The sequence below is a fragment of the Stenella coeruleoalba genome, assembly GCF_951394435.1.
Source record: "Stenella coeruleoalba genome assembly, chromosome: 3".
In the NCBI taxonomy this organism is placed as follows: domain Eukaryota; kingdom Metazoa; phylum Chordata; class Mammalia; order Artiodactyla; family Delphinidae; genus Stenella; species Stenella coeruleoalba.
Window position 1 is genome coordinate 90,531,888 of NC_137148.1, and position 19,267 is coordinate 90,551,154.

The 19,267-nt window shown below is 37.5% G+C and overlaps 1 protein-coding gene across 3 annotated transcripts in view; it reads left to right on the plus strand.

Moving 5' to 3' along the window:
* Window positions 1-19,267, plus strand: part of CAMK4 (calcium/calmodulin dependent protein kinase IV) — a 306,840-nt gene that overhangs the window by 61,005 nt on the left and 226,568 nt on the right. The gene's annotated exons all lie outside the window — the stretch shown is intronic.

A 19,267-nucleotide genomic window follows, 5' to 3' on the forward strand; every position in this document is an offset into this window, starting at 1 on the left:
TTCTTGCTTATTGGTTCACACAGTTCTTTTCTCTCACTAGCCTGTGGATGTTACTTAAATGCCATCTAGATTCCACAATAACAGGCAAGAAATCGGATGTCAGTCTGTTCTTTTTTCCTTTGTAACCAATTCTTTCTGTCTAGAAGCTTATGATGTTTTGTTTTTTATCTTTGGGATTCAAGCATTTTATCATAATACACATAGATGTTGTCTTTTTTTAAAAACATCTTTATTGGAGTATAATTGCTTTGCAATGTTGTGTTAGTTTCTGCTGTATAAAAAAGTGAATCAGCTATATGTATACAGATATCCCCGTATCCCCTCCCTCTGGGGTCTCCCTCCCACCCTCCCTATCCCACCCCTCTAGGTGGTCACAAAGCACCCAGCTGATCTCCCTGTGCTATGCAACTGCTTCCCACTAGCTATCTATTTTACATTTGGTAGTGTATATATGTCAATGCTACTCTCTCACTTCGTCCCATCTTACCCTTCCCCCTCCCCATGTCCTCAAGTCCATTCTCTACCTCTGCATCTTTATTCCTGTCCTGCCCCTGGGTTCGTCAGAACCATTTTTTTAAATAGATGTTATTTTGTATAAGTCAATCTTGCTCAAATTCAGTGAGCACTTTTAACCTGCAGAATCAAATCTCTCTTAAAGCCAGGGAATTTTTCTCTAGTACTTAATTATCGCTTCTCTTCCCTTGTTTCTTTCTGTCCTGGATCACCTATCATTTGCTTATTTAAACTTTCATGTGTTCTCCAAATCACTTCTTTCTTCCCTCAGGGTTTATATCTCTTTTAATTTTTGCTCCATTTTTGAAGCATTTCTGTACTTTGATTTTCCATGACAGTAATCCAATTCTCAGCACGGCTCATTCTGTTCTTCATTTCATATTATGCATTGCATTTTTCAAAAGATTAAAAACCATACCTCTTATTTCCAGAAAGTATATCCTTAAGTGCTCTTATTATTTTGTTGTTAATGGTGTTAAATGTGTGGCCTGTCCCCATCAGAAGTTCTGATCCCAGGAGCTACCTTTTACTGGGAAGCACAAGCTATGCTTGTTCTTCCTCCATCTGATGATGGGTCCCTTTGGACCCTGACTTTTATTGCCTTCAGGGCTCAAATTGACTTGTTGGGTATACAAACAGCAGTAGAATCAAGAAAATGGTGGGAGACATGGCATTATGTACTCTTGTGAGTTGATGATAGACCAGCATGGCTTCTTCCTAAGGAAGCCTCTTTCCTTTCCATTCTCAGCTACAGAATTAGTGTCAGGCTAAAGAGACAAAGGCAACATTTTTTGACCATATTGTTTCAGGTCCTGTTCTAAGCATTTTATAACAATTAAGGATTCCTATTATAACAACCTTTTGATCTATACACTGTTATCTCCATTTTATAAAAGAAGAGTTAAGAAACTTACCCAAGCTTTTACTACTAGGAGGCAATAGAGTCAGGACTTAAATCCAGGTGTTCTTTGTCCACAGCAAGAGAATATGCTATTCTGCCCACATGAGCATTACTCATGTTTGTATCCCTAATAGCTATTCCAGAGCCAAGTTGACCGGTAGTTCCTACAGAAGGACCAAGGCTCTCCAAAGGCCAAAATCTCACCAGTAATCCCAGGGCTCAGTTTCTTGCCTGAGGCCTCTCCACTGCCAGTCTTCAGACTCCATTGGCCAAATGAGGACACATCCTGTAGCCCCTTCAGAACCCAGGTAGGGCAGAAGGCTTTGCACCTGACAGCCATTGTCAAGCTCAGGGGAAGGTGTAGTTGGAAGCTGGGGCAGAGTTTGGATAGGCTGGAGGTAGGGACATTGCATTCATATACCATGCTCTGAATGTAACCTGCTTGAGAGTGGCAACTCTTTTCATCAACTCTTGCATTCTCAATATCTAGTACATTATAGGGAACATGATAGTAGCCCAATAAATATTTACTGAATGAAATTGTAATAGGACTTAACCATCTGAAAGCCATCACCCTAAAGTAATGTGTAAACTTAAGACTCTATCCTCAAACTCTAACCCTCAAACCAGTCCTCGTCTTAATTTTTGGAAAGCCATCTCTGGGGTACTTATCTTCTCAGAATAAGGAAGAGGTATTCTCTCTTCATCCTTTTGGTTATAAGTTTGCAACAATAAAAAAAGATAAGACTTTAATTTCTTACAAAGCAAATGAATGAATAAACACCTTGTGTGTGGAACAGCTCTAGAAAACTCTGTGTGTGTGTGTGTGTGTGTGTGTGTGTGTGTGTGTGTGTGTGGTGGTGGGTGGTGATTAGGAAAAAAAGAAGAGGAAGATCAAGCTCATGAAAAGTTAATATGGCAACCAAGGTCATCAGAGAAGAAGGAGGAAATATTGCTTAGCAACTAGAAGTTTCAAGAAGGAAAATTCTAAATTCCAGTGGGAGAAAGTGTGGAAGGTAAGTAAATGTGTATCTGAAGTGAAGGCTTTTGAGGTGATTGTTTTGCTAAATAATTTGCTACTTCTTTTCCTTTGTATCCATTGAAAATTTGGCCCTGTCTCAAAGCATGACTAATAAATGGCCAAAACGAATGGAGTGGCCAAAATGGGGCAGATTTTTCCATTACAAACAGAAGTGGCCAGGGACCAAAAAGGAAATTCTTTACTACTTCATTCCTCTAATTGTTTTGTCTTTTTAATTACCACACTAATGCATGAATATATTCTCATTATAAAAGATTTTTTAAATTTGGCATTATTAAGAGCAAACCTGAAATGACCCCTGTGGTATGCTACTCCTACTTTCATTTCTGAGTTGGTACCACTGTCATGTGTCTGATACGCATTCTTCCGACCATTACCATGTTTTTGTTTTGTTTTGTTTTGTTTTGTTTTTGCAGTACGCGGGGCTCTCACTGTTGTGGCCTCTCCCGTTGCGGAGCACAGGCTCCTGACGTGAGGTTCAGTGGCCGTGGCTCACGGGCCCAGCAGCTCTGCGGCATGCGGGATCCTCCCGGACCAGGGCACGAACCTGTGTCCCCTGCATCGGCAGGCGGACTCTCAACCACTGTGCCACCAGGGAAACCCAATTACCATGTATTTTTGTGTATATATATTTGCTTCCTGATTTTTAACACAGAGTGGTCATATCCTAGTACTTGAACTTGTAAAAAATAATATGGTTGGAAAATTTTTCATGTTATACACACACACATATATATATAACTCATTCTTTTTACATGCCATGTATAAAATTCCACTGACAACTTCTCTATTGATGGACATTTCAGTGTTTCCAGTTTTACGCTAATATATACAGTAAAGTTATGAATAGCCTTGAATATATCACTTTACACTTGAGAAAGTATTTCTTGAAAATGTATTGCTAAAAGCAGAATTGCTAGCCCAAAGGAATTTAAGATTCAAAATATATACTTCCTAATTGCCTTCCCAAAAGACTCTATCTACTGCATACAAATGTACCAGGTTCCCTATACCTTTCCCAAATTTGACAGTTTATCTGATAAGTGACAGCTTATTTGACAGCTATCTGATAAGTGAAAACACACACACACACACACACACACACACACACACACACACACACACACACACACACACACACACACACACACACTCTCACAGAGTTACCAGTGAGAATGACTGTCCTCTATGTTTACTGGCCATTTTGTTTCTCTTTGTGAGAATTGCCATCTGGCCTCCTTTACTCATTTTAGTATTGTTTGCCTTTTCCTAAATTACTTATAGCAGTCTTTATACATTCTGGTTATTAATACCTTGTCTGCTAAATGTGTTGCAGTAATTTATCTCTGCCACTTGTTTATGTTTCTCTCCCCTTACACAGAAGCTTTAAATTTTTTAGGAGAAATCTGTCACATATACTTGATGGTTTCTGGGTTGGGGGTCTCACTTGAGAAAACCTTTGGTACCCCAAGGCTTTAAAAGTATTCTGTATTTTCCTCTAACACATTTATATTCTTGCTTAACATTTGGTGCTTTAAGCCACATGGAATTTGTTTTAGTAAATAATATGAGGCATAGATAGTATCTTGCTTCACTTTTTTTATACGAGAGCTACTTTCCTACAATTTAATAAGCACACAATCTTTTCCCACTGATTAAAAGGGCAAGCAAATAAAAAGTCTTACATATATGTAAGTCTGCTAATGTACCCAATTCAGCTTTATTTCCCTATTCCTAAACTCTCTAGGCTTGATTAGTATAGGCCTCATAGTATGTATTCATACATGTTTAGAAGTCCTGTCTCATTGATAGTCTTTTACAGATATATTTGTCTCTTCTGTGGCATCTTCAGAGAAAATAGATAGATAGTAAATCAGATATTTGCTGCCTTGGTTTTGTCTGAAACCCAAGGGCCAAAAGCAAAATAAAAGGTGACAAGGACTCCTACATTTCAAAATGAAGGGTATTTTCTAGGTATCTTATATTTAATAAGGGCTGTTTTCCTTGCTGGATAGTGCTCATAAGAGGAGCACTAACTTTATCTCTGCGTTTCTCATATTGATGCCTCCTATTTCTTTCTCTCCATGTGTTCATTACACTGAGTATTGCTATAGAGGATATCCTTTTCTTGTATCTGTAGTCACAGTGCTTCTCATATTTTGCCATGAACTATGATATTTTCTGTAGATTTCATATAAGCACCCCTTATTAGATTGAGGATATTTCTTCTTTAGTTTATGCTTGCTAATTTTTTAAGTCATTAAAGAACATTGAAAATAATCAAATATATTTTTTCCTTAGTTTGCTAATAATGATATATACACTTATTTTCTAATATTTAACCAGGAATAATATTTAAGCAAAGAAACCCTCACTTAGACACTTCTTTATACGTGGACATTTCAAGATTTTTTTCCTCTCCTTATCCTACCAAAGAACAGAGAAGAACTTGACCATTTAACCAGTCTGAGTAGGGTAGTAGAGTCATAACTGGTTAGGGTCACTGCTGATCACAGCTGCACTAGGGGAGATTAGATACAGATCTATCTGCCTCACATGAAGTGGGGGAAAAAGGGGGTTAGTATTAGTTCAGATACATGAAAAAAAGAAACAGTTTCTCATCAACAAAAGCCTGAAACCAGTGTGAAAATATCTGAATATTGTGTAATATTGTATTGGCTATAGAATCAGTGGTCAATGGAAAATACTCTATTTCCTAAATTTCTTAATGTACTGAAATTTCTGCCTCTTTATTTATTGTGTGTTTGTGTGTGTGTGTGTGTGTGTACCCAGAGAAGGAAATTTTCTATGATTTTTGCAAATACCAACACAGAAATAACTTTTACTTGATTATGGTATCCTTTAATTTCTGTTGGCTTTAGAATGTTAATACAGTTGACCCTTGAATAACATGGGTTTGAACTGTACAGGTCCACTTATACATGGATTTTTAAAATAGTATAAATTATAGTACTATATGATCTGAGGTTGGTTGAATCCAAGGATTCGGAACCTTGGATTCAGAGGAACTTCCTATGTGTATATGTGGGAGGGCGGACTATAAGCTATGCATGGATTTTCAACTGTGTAAAGAGTTGGCACCCCTAACCCCTAGCATTGTTCAAGGGGCAGCTGTATTTACTTTAAGATTGTAATATTCATGCTCATGAGAAGAAATTGGGTTATATTTCTCTCTTTGTATACTCTTTGTCCTTTGTTGATAGTAGAGTTTTGCTATTCTCATGGAATGATTTACCAAACTTTTTTTAAAATCTGTACTCTGGGACAGTTTATATATATAATGTGGAAAATAATCTGCTATTTGAAGTTTGGTAGAATCCTTCTATGAAATTTCCTGGACCTAATATCTTTTAAAGAGTAGATTTTAATTTCCTTGGTCATTTCTTTGCTAATAAAACTTCTATTCTTACTTCTACACTTCTTGAATTAATTATAATAACATATACTTTTCTATGAAGTGATACACTTCACCTAGTTTTCTAAATTTTTGGCATAAGGATAACTATAATATTTTCTTATAATTCTTACCTTGTTTAATGTAATTTTATATTCCCTTTCCATCTATAATCTTCTTTACCCGTGTCTTTCCTAATTTTTTTCCTTATAATTACCAGAAGTTCAATTTAATGGGATTTTCCAAGAACAGAGTTTTGCTTTTACTGATTGTGCTTAATGTTCATTTTATTTAATCAGTTTCTGCTTTTATTAATTCTTTTCTTTAACTTGCTTTTGTTCTATTTTGTCAATCTTTTCTGGTTCCTTAAGTTTATGTGTGTGGCAGGATGAGTAATCAGATATTTGCTGTCTTGGTTTTGTCTGAAACCCAAAGGCCAAAATAATAAGTGACAAGGACCCCCTACATTTCAAAATGGCAGTCTAGTTCATCTATGTACAACTGACAAAAGAGGTAGCTAAAAAGCAGTTTTGTGACCCTTGGTCCCGCACCCAACTTGAGGACATAAAAGGATTGAGGTAGGAGAGCCAGGGAAGAGCAGATATTTTGAGAAACTGTTGTTGCTTGGTGGCATTTTCCATCCATACTTCCCCTCCTCAGTGTGTGGGGTGAGTGGGTGCAGGGATGTTCCCTCTGACCTCAAGACAAGTTAGATGGATTCTAAGAGTCTTTCATGTGGAATTTCATATCCCTGCCTTCTTTCTTTGCCCTTACTGTTTGAGGGAGCAAAGAGACAGTTTGTGAGAAAATGAAAGGCAGAAAGTATGTGGCTGGAGCTGTCTGCCTGAGGAAGAGCAAAGAGAGGTGCCTTCTCCACTGACAGCTGAGCAGAGGCATGTGTTTCCCTAGACCAGACATGAATCATAAAAAGGAGAGCCATCTGGCTTTGAACAGACCAGAAAGAGGTAACCCTTAGACACTGAACCTGAGGGGAAAATCTTAAGTGGCCAGGCCAGAGACAGAGCTCTGCCCACATCAAGTGAACTACAATTTGATGTTTCTAGTGAAGAAATCTCTAGAAAGTCCACAAAAATACCCTTGAAGTCAGCAATGAAGATTCAGCAAACCCAGAGAGCATATCACCACATCACAACCCCCATCACCCTATCAAGTTAGACTCTTCTTACTCCTTACCTCCTTATCCCATCTCTGACTCTGCGCAGTCCAACTCTGGAGGGTCCTAATGTCACAGCTAAAAGTGTGGGAGTGTGTGAGGAGGAGCTGACAAAGCAAGGACAGGAGTCTCCACACAATGCCCTCCCCGCTCCCTGCTGAGTCCCAGCCTGAAATGAACCTGAGTTGGGAAAGGGAGAAGTGAAACATAAATAAAATCCCAATGTAGACTGTTTCACTAAAATGGGCATTTTAGTTATCTAAATAAGACCAAAACCATTACTAAAGGTGACTGGAGGATTTTTTTATTACCGTTTAAGAGTGATCAGAAAAGCTATGTCCATTGCTCAATATTTTATCCAAGGAGAGGGGAAGAAAGAGACTATAGAATGGATTTTAAAAGATAGTGAAATGAATTTGAAAATGAATTTGCATTATGTTTGCATCCTATCAATTTCTGCTAGTTCAGCATACCAGTTAGCTAGTCTTAACTCACTTATTTTCAAACTTTGTTTACTAATACATACATTTAAAATTATGAATATTTCTCAGTACTATGTTGACTATATTCCACAGATTATTGTAATTAGTGCTTTCACTTTCATTCATTATAAAGGATATAAATTATAATTTATAATTTGAATTTTAGTTTTATCTGAAGGGCATTTCCAAATGCATGATTTCTTTTGCTACTTTTTGTTGTTAGTTTCTAATTCTACTGCAATTTGGTAAGAAAATTTGTCCTGTGTGATTTCTTTTTTGAATAATGAAGATTTTTCTATGTGGGCAGAGATTTTTATTTGAGGGCTTCAATCCAGCATCAAGGGAGCAGTTCCCATGCCCATAAAATCTCCCTTTTATAATTTTATTTTCTGACTCCCTTGATTCAGGAACCTCAGGATCCAAATTCATGCCAGTACATGTTGGCTAGGTCCTGTATCTCCTTCAGAGTTTAATCCCTTTCCTTGCATAGCATGCCCCACTTCCCTAGTGTGTTACGTTGTGTTGTGACTTGACCCTAGTGATTGGCCTGTAGACTAAGAGGATGGTGGGAGGAAAGATTCTGAGTGGGATGGGTACTGTCTTGCAAGACTGAACCCTCAGTATCATCTCCAAGCAATGGAGGTGTTACAGCCTTTAATAAGACGGGTGTGCCACTTCTACAGGCCCAGATGGTTCAGGGAAATCTGGGGTTTCAAGTTTCTCCAGTGCATCAACCAAGATAGTTCCATCCCAAGACTTGGGGGTCCCATTCCTTCTACCAAAGGCGCTACCTTGGTATAGCAGGCTTTCCAGGATTGAGAATTCACTTTTTTTAATGCAACTAGATATCTTTATAATCAAGTCTTGATTCACAGCTGTTTCTGCTGTCCTGCTGCAGAGGCGAGAGTCTCTTCAAAAGCTACCAAGGAGGCCCACCAGCTTTTTCACTTTGCCTTAAACTGGTGATTAATCATCCTTGGCCTTTTATTTTCTTTTTTCCAGTGGCTGGTTGCACTCAACAAAATCCATCTGATTTCATGTTGTTATAATTATGATTTCCTCCAAACCTTTCAAAGATTTGAGACATTGCACCCATCAATGTTTTTCCTCCTACTGTGATCCAACCTTAGTTCATCACTAGTGAAATTTTAACAACTATACTCTGTGGTAGCTAGTTTCCTACAATGGTCCCAGTTTTACTGTATCCTACATGTAAATGTCATACATCCCCTTTTCTCTCCCCATGGATCTGGCCGAAGCTCTGATTTCTTGATCAATAGAATATGGTATAAGTGATACTCTTGGCCTAGCTTTTAATTGAACTAGGAGTTTTTACATCCTCTCTTTTGGAACACTTGTTCTTGGAATGTTCCCTCTTGGAACCCAGCTGCCATGCTGTGAAAATCCCAGTTGTAGGCACTCTGGTCACCAGTCCTAGGTGATCTTGCAGTTGAAGCCAGTATCAGCCCATGTGAATGAGCCCAGTTAACTTCCTAGTTGATTGCAAGTTCAGTTGACCTCTTTGAAGCTGAAGAACTGCCCAATTGAGTACACAGTCATGAGAAATAATGAAATAGTTATTTTAAGCCACTAAGCTTTGGAATTACTTGTTATGAAACAATTTGTAATCAAATTGTGCCATGGTATGCCCGGAGCTACCATACTCCATTCACTACCAATAATGGGGTCTTTATTGTTAGCCAGCGGGTGAGTGATTTGGCTCCAAAATTCCATCCTTAAAGTTGGCTTCCTTGGAGCACTTGTCACCAACTGTCCGAAATCAAATCCCCTTAGAAACATTTGTTGAGATAGAGAAGACAAAAGGTGTGTACGCACAAAGTTTATTGGGGAGCAATCAGGAACAGTGCCTGCAAGGGAATAAGAAAAGGATTGGGCAGAAGGAGAGGTTGAACTGTGGTACATTTCTCCCAGAGGTTTCAGCCAATCCCACAGGGACTCTGGAGATGAGATGGGCCTTTAGAGTTGTCCTGAACTGAGGCAAGAAGTCTAAGATGAGTAACTGGATGCAAGTTGCCCCTGGGGAGCAGGGAGGGGGCTAACTTGAGTGAGGCATCCTTGACAGTACACTACAACATCCACTGTAGTGCCATTTAAAATATTTTGTAATGCTGTTTTGTTTTTTTTACCCCTCTGCCTTTTGTCTATCAGACTTTCTTTGTCCTATTTCCTCTCCCCACCTTGTTGTTTGAAAGCTATAAACACTTTTTATTCTTCTCATTGTTATCCTTACATTTTTGAATGTATATTTAAGCTTATAACTTTCTATCAAATTCTATATTTAATCAGAATATCTCTAATTTGCCTGGAAGGGATGGGATTAGTAATCTACTTTTATGTGTTTTCTGATCCTAGCCTCTCTCCTCTGCTGCCTCTGTAGAATAATATACTAATCCACATTATTATATTGTGCACTAATAAGTTTTAAAACTTTAAATTTGGGCTTCCCGGGTGGCGCAGTAGTTGAGAGTCCGCCTGCCGTTGCAGGGGACACGGGTTCGTGCCCCGGTCCGGGGAGATCCCACATGCCGTGGAGCGGCTGGGCCTGTGAGCCATGGCCGCTGGGCCTGCGTGTCAGGAGCCTGTGCTCCGCGATGGGAGAGGCCACAGCAGTGAGAGGCCTGCGTACCGCAAAAAAAAAACCAAAAAAACAAAAAAAAAAACCTTTAGCTCTTTTTTCAGTTTGCACTCATATTCTATATCACTCACTTTCTTGCACATATTAAAGGTTTTACTGCAGTTAATACTATGTTGATTATATCTGAGAGAATTGAAAGGGTGATACATTTTCCTAGTTCTATAATATTTGAAAATGTTATTTTGATTTATTTGAAATGGTAGTTGCTTGGGCATAACACATAGGTTCAAAATCAGTTTTTCCCTTGAACTTTGAAGTGGTTACTTCATTGTCTTCCAGCATCCAGTGTTACTGATGAGAAATGTGATGAAATTCTGAGTATTGTTTCTTTGTAGGTAACCTGGTTCTTCTTTCCAGAAACTTCAGTGTTCTTAAATGGCACCAAAATATATCTTGATGGTGGGTCATTTACCTTCACTTTTTTCTTCCGGAATTCCAAATAAATGAAATCATACAATACATACTCTTTGAGGTCTGACTTCTTTTATTCAGTTTAATGTTTTTGAGGCTCATCCATGTTTCTGTGTATTTTAGTAGTTTATTCTTTTTATTGCTGAGTAGTAAAGTTTAATTTGTTTTCTTTTCCAGTTGTTTGTTGCCAATATATAGAAATACAATGTTTTTTTACATCTTTATTGGAGTATAATTGCTTTACAATGGTGTGTTAGTTTCTGCTTTATAACAAAGTTAATCAGTTATACATATACATATGTTCCCATATCTCTTCCCTCTTGCATCTCCCTCCCTCCCTAGAAATACAATTTTTGAATTGAATTTGGCACATTGGCTTTGTATTCAGTGACTATAAACTCATTACTTCTAAGAATTCATTTATAGATTATTTTGGATTTTCAGCATAAGCAATTTTATCATCTGTAGATAATGACAGATTCTTTTCAATACTTACTCCTTTTAGGTTTTTTTTTTTTTTTAATCTTGCCTTATTACATTGGTTAAGACCTCCTGTACAATACTGAGTAAAAGTAGGAGTGGTGGTAGAGACCATGCTTTCACCATTTCTGATCTCAGAAGGAAATTTCTCAGCATTTCACCATTATGATTTTTGCTGCAGAGTCTATCTTAGTTTTTAAAATATCTTTTTGGTTTTTATAATTAACAAACTTGACTTTTATCATTTTTTTCTGCATCTAATGAGATGGTCATATGATTTTTCTTCCTCTATCTGTTTCTCTTTTGAGGCCAGGATAAGCTGGTTTATATTATAGGGAAAAAATTTTAAGGCCAGTATTACTCATGAGCTAATTTTTTTTTAAATTAAGCAGTACATAAAAATTATACTATATCATGACACAGTTGGGTTTATTCTAAAATAAACCATATATTTTACCCATATTAGCAGATAGAAGAAGAAAAATCTCCAAAATATACAAATATCTCATGCAGCTTAATAACAAAAAAATGAACAACCTAATCAAAAAATGGGTGGAAGATCTAAATAGACATTTCTCCAAAGAAGACATGCAGATGGCCAAAAAGCACATGAAAAGATACTCAACATCACTAATTATTAGAGAAATGCAAATCAAAACTGCAAATCAAAACTCACACTGGTCAGAATGGCCATCATCAAAAAAATCTACAAACAATGAATGCTGGAGAGGGTGTGGAGAAAAGGGAGCCCTTCTACACAGTTGGTGGGAATGTAAATTGGTACAGCCACTATGGAGAACAGTATGGAGGTTCCTTAAAAAACTAAAAATAGAGCTACCGTATGGTCCCGCAATCCCACTCCTGGGGATATAGCCAGAGGAAACCATAATTTGAAAAGATACATGCACCCATATGTTCAGTTCAGCACTATTTACAATAGCCAGGACATGGAAGCAACCTAAATGTCCATCGACATAGGAATGGATAAAGAAGATTTGGTACATATATTTCTCAGGCATATAAAAGAATGAAATAATGCCATTTGTAGCAACATGGACGGACTTAGAGATTGTCCTACTGAGAAGGACAAATATCATATGATATTGCTTATATGTGGGATCTAAAAAAATGGTACAAATGAATTTATCTACAAAACAGAAATAGAGTCACAAATGTAGAAAACAATCATGGTTACCAGGGGAAAAGGGGGGGAGGGATAAATTGGGAGATTAGGATTGACATATACACACTACTGTATATAAAATAAGTAACTAATAAGGACCTACTGTGTAGCACAGGGAACTCTACTCAATACTCTGTAATGACCTATATGAGAAAAGAATCTAAAAAAGAGTGGATGTATGTATATGTATAACTGATTCACTTTGCTGTACAGCAGAAAATAACACAACATTGTAAATCAACTATACTCCAATAAAAATTTTTTAAAAAGTCTTTAGCCTTAGGTAGGCCCTGTGTCCCTGGATCTTGGGGATGTGACCTATTTAGAGCTCTTGCCTTTCCACCATTTGTAATTCTGTTTTCAGGACATATTCCTGCCTTTCTCTTTAGCGTAGAGGGATTTTTCCTTTTCCCTTTCTCCATCTGCTGTGGGCTTATGCCAGTAACATTGTCTGTTGTAGGCACAGTAGCTACTGTTCTCCTTCTCCAGGTTTGCACTACCAAGCATGCTTTTTCAGGACTTTCAACCATCTTTTATTGTGTGCCCAGTAGAGTTTGTGGAGAAAAGCCTGCAAGAAGGTGTGAACTCTTCCTCTGTATGTGGCTCCCAGGCTCACATTCTTTTGTTAACTCACATTCAATATCCCCTAATTTGTTAGTCTTCATATCAAATTCTTATTGGTATGTGGCTGTGTTTGCTGCAGGTAAGCAACTGCCATCTTTCCTTGTGAACACTGTCTCTCCTTAGATTTTAGACTACTTGGTTGTCCTGTGATCCCAGTTCTCTGAAGCGTTCAAGGAAATCTTGACTTGCATTTTGGCTTTTACTTGTTGTATTATAAGGGTTAAAGCAATGTTTTTTGTAGTGCTCTACATCCTGAGCAGAAACCAGAAATCTTTTTTTAGTTTTTTAAATTGATTTCTAAGAATTCTTCATATATTCTAGTTACATATTCTTTGTCAGATATTTCTATTGAAAATATTTACTCCCAGTTTGTGGCTTGTGTTTCTACTTTCTTAACTGTGTCTCTTGCTGTACTTAAGTTTTAAAATTTGATAAATTCCAATTTTTAATTTTTTTATGTTTAGAACTCACTTTGGCCTAAGACATTTTTATGTACTGTAAGTTCCTGAAGATATGATTTAGTCTTTTCTTTTAAAAGTACTACTGTAGTTTTAGCTTATATGCATAGGTTTATGATCCGTCTTAAATTAATTTTTGTTTGTGTCACAAGGAAAATTTTGAGGTTCATTTTTACCTATATATTTATCCAATTGTTCTAGTACTATTTATTGAAAAGACTTTTCTTTGTGCATTAAATTGCTTTGTTACTTTTTTCAAAGATTAATTGACCACGTGTATCATTTTACTTCTAAACTCTATTCTTTTCCATTGACCTATTCTTTCTTTCCTTACACCAATGCCACACTGTCTTTATTTCTGTAGCTTTATTGTAAATTTTGAAATCAGATATAATGAGACCTCCAACTTTGTTCTTTTTTAGGATTGGTTTTATATTCCAGGTATTTTGTATTTCTTTATACATTTTAGAATAAACTTTTCGATTTCTCCAAACAAAGCGTACTAGCATTAGTCTACATCTCAATTAGGGGAAAATCAACTTGTTAACAATACTGAAACTTCAATCAATGAACATAGTATATCTTTCCATTTATTTCTCTTAGCAATATATGGTGGTTTTCACTGTAAAAGATTTGAATACCTTCTGTTGAATCGATTCATAATATTTTATGCTTGTTTTATTATATTGTAAATCAGTGGTCCCAATCTTTTTGGCACCAGGGACCAGTTTCATGGAAGACAATTTTTCCATGGACGGGGGTGGGGGGGGGATGGTTCAGGTGGTAATGCAAGTGGTGGGGAGTGGCAGATGAAGCTTCGCTCACTTGTTCACCTCTCACCTCCTGCTGTGCGGTCAGGTTCCTCACAGGCCACGGACCAGTACCAGTCTACGGCCCGTTGGTTGAGGACCCTTGTTGTGAATGAAATATTTTTATTGCATTTCCAGTTGTTTCCTGCAGCATGTAGAAATATAGTTGATTATTTTATTTTGACCTTGTACCCTGTGACCTTGCCAAATTCATTTATTAATATTAGGAACCTAAGTCAAATCCTAGGATTTTTTATGTAAAAATCGAGTCATTTATAAATAGGAACAGTTTAATGTCTTCCTTTTCAATATTTATGGACTTTTAATTTTACCTAAAAGAATTGCTGATGCTACTGTTACAGTTTTTATTTGGCTTTATTGAGATACAATTTGCACACAATAAAATCCATTATTTTTAAAAGTATAATTGAAGAGTTTTGACAAATGCATGAAATCATGTAACAACGATCAAACTCAAGATACAGAACTTTCTGTGTCCACCCAAATCCCCCCAAACCCATATTCAGTCAATCCTCTACCCTTCCTTGGCCCCTGAGAACCACCAATCTGCATTCTGTCACTTCATTTTGCCTTTTCTTGAATATTATTTAGAAGGAATTATATGTAGTATTTTGTATTTTACCTCTACATATATTATAAACCACAAAATTCAGTGTTATAATTTTTGCCTTAAACCATGAGTTGTCTTCTAAATAAGAGAATATGAAATATAGCCTTTTTTATTTATCCATATATCCCATTTTTGCTGTCTTTTTTTCTGGGGGGGGTATGTCTGAGTTTCCATCTTGTTTATTTCCCTTCAGCCTAAAAATATTCCTTTGGTATGGAGTTCTGGATCTACTGGTTTTTTTTTTTCTTTTAGTAGTTAAATATCTTCAAAGTTAAAAAACTTTAGAGATATAATTCCATTGTTTTTTATCCTACAGTATTTTTGATGAGGCATCATCTGTCATTTGTATTACTTTCCTTTATATATAATATATTCCCCCTCCCCCCTCTTTCTCTCTCTCAGAAGGGGATGCTTTCAGAACTTCTTTAAAAATCTATTGTTGGGGGCTTCCCTGGTGGCGCAGTGGTTGAGAGTCCGCCTGCCAATGCAGGGGATGTGGGTTCGTGCCCCGGTCCGGGAAGATCCCACATGCGGCGGAGCGGCTGGGCCCGTGAGCCGTGGCCGCTGAGCCTGTGCGTCCGGAGCTTGTGCTCTGCAACGGGAGAGGCCACAACAGTGAGAGGCCCGCGTACAGAAAACTAAATATATATATATATATATATAGTTGGGAGCATTTGACTTAGATAGACCTATGTATGATTTTATTTCTATTTATTCTCTTTGGGTTTCTGAGATTCTTGAATCTGTAAGTTGATGTCGTTTACCTAATTTGAGGACATGTCAACTATTTTTTTTTTTGATGTTGAGGGTAGGAGTTTATTAATTATTTATTTTTGCTGTGCAAGGGCTCTCTCTAGTTGTGGCAAGCGGGGGCCACTCTTCATCGTGGTGCGCGGGCCTCTCACTATTGCGGCCTCTCTTGTTGCAGAGCACAGGCTCCAGATGCGTAGGCTCAGTAGTTGTGGCTCACGGACCTAGTTGCTCCGCGGCATGTGGGATCCTCCCAGACCAGGGCTCGAACCCGTGTCCCCTGCATTAGCAGGCAGATTCTCAACCACTGCGCCACCAGGGAAGCCCTCAACTATTATTTTTTCAAATAAATTTTCTGCCGGAATCTTTCACCTTTCCTCCTGGAAATTCAGTTACATGTAAGATAAATTGATATTGTCCAAAAATTCACTGAGAATTGCTCATTTTTTAAAAAATATTTTTTCTGGGCTTCCCTGGTGGTGCAGTGGTTGAGAGTCCGCCTGCCGATGCAAGGGACACAGGTTTGTGCCCTGGTCCTGGAGGATCCCACATGCCACGGAGCGGCTGGGCCCGTGAGCCATGGCTGCTGAGCCTGCATGTCCGGAGCCTGTGCTCACAGTGAGAGGCCTGCGTACCACCAAAAAAAAAAAAAAAAAAAAATTTCTTTTTGTTCTCTAGATTGGATAATTTCTGTTTTTATTAGTTCTCCATTGATTCATAACAAATTACTCCAAAATTCAGTGACTTATAGCAGCAATAATCATTTAGCTCTCACAGTTTCTATGAATGTAGAATTCTGAATCATCTGAAATTCTGAATTGTTGGGTGTTTTCAGCTGAGGTCTCTCATGAAGTTATACTCAAATGTTGGCTGGAGATGCAGTCATTTGAAGGCTTGATTGAGGTTGGGGAATCTACTTCAGTTGTGGCTTACCCTCATGCAAGCTGGTTCTTCTCCCCATCAGCATCTCCTTGGAGCTGCTTGAGTAGCCTCATGTCACGGCTTCCATCAGAATAAGCAATCTAAGAGATCAGGGCAGAATCTGCAATGCTTTTATGACGTTGGAAATCACACACCTTCATTTCCACCATATTCTATTTGTCACATAAGTCAACCGTAATTTAATGTAGTAGGTAAACTCAGAAGAGCATGAATACTAAGAAGTGAAAATCAGTGGGGATGATCTTGGAGGTTGGATACCATATTCTATTTTCAAGTTCACCCACCCTTTCTCCTGCAATCTGCACACTTCTGTAAACCCTTTGAGTGATTTTCTCCCCCAAATTCCAGGTAGTTTGCTTGTTCAGTTCTTAAATTTCTAATGGTTTATTTTGAATCATTTTCATATCTCTGATAGGAATACCCATCTGTACACTAATTATGACTATCTTTTCCTTTAATTATTTGAACATATTTATAATAGCAGTTTAAAATAATTTGTCCATGAATATCAACCTGTGAGTCATCTTGGGGTTGGTTTCTGTTGACTGATTTTTCTTTTGACTGTGGTTCACATTTTCCTACCATTTCATGTATCTAGTCTTTGTGTGTGTGTGTTTGTGCATGCGTGTGTGTAGACTGGATTGTCAGTGACTCCTTGGAGAGATTCTGGATTCCATTATCTTTTTCCTGAATAGATTTTTTTTCTTCTAACCCACAGTTAAATTTGATGGGACTCATATTTCAAACCATGTCTCCCCTGTGGTGAAGAACAGCTAAAATTTCTTCTTAGCGTTTTCAACCTTCCAGTTATTGCTTTGTCCTTTTTGCTGGGTTCCTCAGAATTTCCCACACATATATGTAGCTCAGAGGTTAGCCTATTATTTGAGCACATTTTACATGTAGATTTTTGGATTCTTCCACTGTGGTCCCTTCTTTCTGGAATTTCCTCCTCAATTTTCAGCCTCTCTGCCAGGCTTGAATTCTGTTTTCTGACACCTCAAGCAACTAAGAGTTGTGCTGCCTGCAGAGCCCTCAGAGGAAAAGCTGAATAAATGTGCATCTTATTCAGAAGAGTTCCTTTCTTTCATGGGTTGCATCATTTCCAGTTTTCTGATTTTGGTGGTTCTTTCTGCACATTTAAATAACTGTTTTTATACTTAGTTCAGAGATTATAATTGTCATATTCAGGAAGGTTAGTCATACCAGCTACTTTGCCATACCAGAATGGAAACTTGTCCATTTATATTTGAGTGAGACATAAAATAGCTCATTAGTAGCTTTGGGTTCCTGATCCTGTTCAATGATGGGCTTCACTGTATGGTGTTAACAAAAACCAAGCTCCTTTGTTGGCAGGGGCGGTATCCTAATTGTCAGTATCCACAGATCCTCCTCGCCTTGGGTTGTTTAGTTTTCTCATTGAGGAATCCTCCAATTTCTGCATGGCTGAGATTGTGATAGATACAAGCCTATTTCTCAGCATCCTGGGAGCCTGTTGGACCTGGAAGTCTCACTGTTTATTATGTAGAGTTTCATGAATCCCTTTGTGTTTAATACATTTGTAGCTATACCTTGTGATCTAAGACATACTTCATTTTTTGTTCAAAATTTCCAAAGATTAAATGTGCTCTCTTTTCGAAGAGCTTAGGAAGTGTGTTTTTTGGCTGTGAATGATAGAAGAAGAAATGTAGAGGCCTAAGAACTTCTTATAAAAAAGCACTGAACCAATGTCTTATTCTCACTCCACTTTTAGAAAGATCTGGTACTCTAATTCCTGAGCATTTCTGGAATTCTGTGGTAAGAATTATATTTCTTCATATTGGCTTCTCCCATTGCAAATCTGGGTTTCAGGTCTACCCAGTCTTCTAAGTGAGTGACCATTGTTCATTTGTTCCAAGATTTTAAGTTTTAGTTGATATTATTTCTTCCTTTCTTTTTGTGGATATATGCATTTGTTTCTTTTCTGTCATTTTAGGTGATATTGCATAATGAGTGACAATAAATTGCATAGATTCTATTCCTGTTCCATCTGTTTTAAAATAAGTTTTTTCATCTTCAGTTTTTAAATAAACTACATTCATGAAACCAAATACCCTCTTTTTAATCTGCAGCTAATAACACTTTTAGAAAAGCCAGCTGTGAAAAGCATAGGTGTCAAATAACTAAACCAATGTTGAATGTAAATATCAATTCTACTATCACCTCTGTATCATGAAATGGTGTTTCTCTAGCTATTGTTCCCTAAAATAGCAGGAGAAAAAGAGGTTTACCGTCTCTTTCAGTGTAATATGCTTGCTTTCAACTCATGAGTTGAAAAGAATTGTGAATAAAAGAATTGCTCACAACAGGCAAGTATCTACATGCAGTGCTGCCACTTCAGGACTTACCTCAAAAAGGTGTAAATAAAAGTGACCTAGCCACTACTTCATGCCCATCCCACCACCAGTCAGTGCCAAGGGAAACTGATTTAGTAAGAACTAGAATTTACTTTCAAGAGCTTCATCAGCTTGCTTTGCTTGTATACTTGGTTTTCTAACGTGAAGATTAGTGAATTCATTCTCTGAAAAGTAACAAGTCATGTGAGCATTTTGTCTTTCACCATATAATTCAGTATTAATTGAATTTGTGTGAATCTACATGTACTTGCTATTTTTTAGGCCATTTGTAAACTGATCATATGCTAATCTTCATAAAATTACCTGTGAAGAATAGTTTCTGTATAGTTTATTTTTCATTTCCTATCAACTAAGGGTCAATTCCTATCATTAATTGGTTAGATTTGGGGGGTTTGTTTTTGCT